Source organism: Mus caroli, chromosome 10 (genome assembly GCF_900094665.2).
Source record: "Mus caroli chromosome 10, CAROLI_EIJ_v1.1, whole genome shotgun sequence".
Classification (NCBI taxonomy): Eukaryota; Metazoa; Chordata; class Mammalia; order Rodentia; family Muridae; genus Mus; species Mus caroli.
In genome coordinates, this window is record NC_034579.1 from 61,168,270 (window position 1) to 61,171,281 (window position 3,012).

The window sequence follows — 3,012 nt, forward strand, 5'->3', positions numbered from 1 at the left end:
TTTTTTTTTTTTTTTTTTTTTGGTTTTTCGAGACAGGGTTTCTCTGTGTAGCCCTGGCTGTCCTGGAACTCACTTTGTAGACCAGGGACCAGGCTGGCCTCGAACTCAGAAATCCACCTGCCTCTGCCTCCCAAGTACTGGGATTAAAGGCGTGCGCCACCATGCCCCGCTAAAGCAGTTCATCTTAAACCTCAGATTTGAGATTCTATTAAAAGATAATTAGGGCTGAGAGGTGACTCAGCAGTTAAGAACACTGGCTGTTCTTCCAGAGGACGTCCCTTGGATGTCCAGCACCCATGTGGCAGCTCACAACTCTCTGTAACTCCAGTTCCAGGGGAATCTGAAGTCCTCCTCGGGCCTCTATAGGCACTTTACACAAGTGACATACAAATAGATATACATACAGAGAAAACATTCATTCATACTAAATTAAATTACATTAGACTAGCATTTAAAAAGTGATAATGAGAATCCATAGGTTCTATGCTAATCAGATTGACAGCACTCACAGTCTCTCCTTGGTCAGGAGAGTCTGCTTAATATTTCCTTTTCCTTTTCGAACTAAAGATAACTACTTCAGGACAGATGTTCATGCAACCAGTACCAACTTTCTTCATCACAATGCAACTGTGTGTTCTAATGCAGTCAGCAGCTGGCAACTAAAGACCCCGGTTGTTGTGTTTATAAAAAGATAAGGAAGCCGGGGCGTGGTGGCGCACGCCTTTAATCCCAGCACTCGGGAGGCAGAGGCAGGCGGATTTCTGAGTTCAAGGCCAGCCTGCTCTACAGAGTGAGTTTCAGGATAGCCAGGGCTATACAGAGAAACCCTGTCTTGAAAAACAAACAAACAAACAAACAAACAAATCCCAAACAAATAAAAAGATAAGTAGAAGAAGGAATATGTTTGGTGGAAGTGTAGTTAGGTATAGGGGAAAGCGAGTGCTTCTGCGACCGTGCTGAGGCATCCCTTCCCCCTGAGGGACCAGTCACTCAAGGTATAATACAGAATAGAGTTTATTCAAGGCATGGTGGGGGGCTGGGGGAGAGTCAAGAGGGTAGTAGAGACAGAGTAAGTAGAGGGGTAGAGGCTGGCCGTGAGCACATGGGGGGCCTGGGGTGGGGAAGAATGGGGATAAAGGGAGCAAGAAGGAAAGAACAAGAGAGTGAGAGTGAGGAGGGGGCAAGCAGCCCCTTTTATAGCGAGTCAGACACACCTGGTTGTTGCCAAACAAGTGTGGGGCAGAGCTTAGACAAAATACTAATACTGGTGACTTTGGAGAAACCATCGAAGCACAGTTTCACTTGTGGTAGAGAGATGGTTCAGCCATGAAGGTGCATGCCATATCATATAAGACAGTACCATGCCGAAAAGCTGGGAGCGGAGGTGTGCTTGTCGGTCACAGAGCCAAGGGAAGCTGAGGATCTGTGTGGCTTGCTAAGCAGTCGGCTTATCCTCACCAGTTAGTTTCAGGCTCTCTCTCAAAATACAAGGTGAATTTGGGATGGTGCCACAAATCCTTAATCCCAGAGTTTAGGAGGCAAAGGATCTCCTTGAGGCCAAGACTAATCTGATTTTTACTTAGTGCGTACCAGGCCAGCCAGGATTATATTGTAAGACCCCCGCTCAAACCAACAAATAAACAAACAAAACAAAACAAAAATAAAATAAAAGGCTGGGCTATAGTGGTGCACACCTTTAATCCCAGCATTCCGGAGGCAGGGATTGTTAGCATTCTAAGCTCCGCCCCCACAGTTGCCTGGCAACAGCCAGGTATGCATGACACTATAAAAGGAGTTGCTTGGCCCCACCCCAACTCTTGCTCTCTTGCTCTGTCCTCTTGTCTCTCTCCCATCCCCCTCTCTCCCCATGTTCATGGCCATTCTCTACTGTTCTTTTCTCTTCTTTCTCTTTCCTCTTCTCTCTCTTTCCTCTCCTCTCTCTGCCTTTCTCTGCCTCTACTACCCTCTTGACTCCCCTCCCTATTCCCTAAATAAACTCTATTCTAAACTATAACGTCCTTCGTCCTTCCTGTGGCTGGTCTCTCAGGAGGAAAGGGATGCCTCAGCATAGGCCTGCCCAGGCACCCCCTTCCCCCATACCTCACCACACCTCCATAGAACATACCCTCCCCCCTTCTCTTTATCTTTTTATAAACACAGCAGGAATAGGCAGATCTCTGTGAGTCTGAGGTCATCCTGGTCTTCTGAGTTAGTTCCAGGACAGCCATGGCTATACAAGATACCCTGTTTGGAAAAAACAAAAAACAAAAAACAAACAAAAAAACAAACTAAACAAATAAGCAAGAAAAATTTTGGATGGTGTCTGAGGAATGACACCCAAGGTTGATCTCTGGCCTCTACACACATGAATACATACACACGAAAGTATAGAACAACTTTGTGTTAGCAAAACTGGGACTCAGGTTTTCACTACCTTAAAGGGAGTAAGAAATGGCTTATTTTACAGTCAAATTTGAATGACCATGGCCAAGGAACTGTAGAAATAGTTTGCCCCAGTTTCCCTGTCCCCCACCCCCAAGCATTTTCATGAGGTTTTACAGTAGCAGGACAAAGAAAGTCTTAAATCAAGGCAATTTAAATCTTTTATTGGTGAGTTTAAGTTTCCTACCCAGGACCAAGGGCTGAGGTGCCTATTTAACATATCAAAGTGGACCGGGCTGCCTGGTTCTCCCAACACTCCCTACCTGTTACAGAGTGAGGCTGGTATACCCAGCCCTCTACCCTAAACTTTCTAGTTTAGGGGCTGGAGTGCCCTTCTCTCAAATAATCCAGACTTTCGATTACCCGCCCTTTTTTGTTCTCTGGTCTCCTGACTGTTGAACTTGACTTCCCTCTTTCCCCTCTCCCTTCCTCCCCTATTCCCCACCCCCATCATAGCCTGTCTGTGTCCTCTCTGGACTCTCCCAGATGTCCCTGTGTCTGTCTACATTCTCCCTTCTATCTACAGTAATCTATCTCCTCCACCATACATAAGAGCAATCATGTAACTTT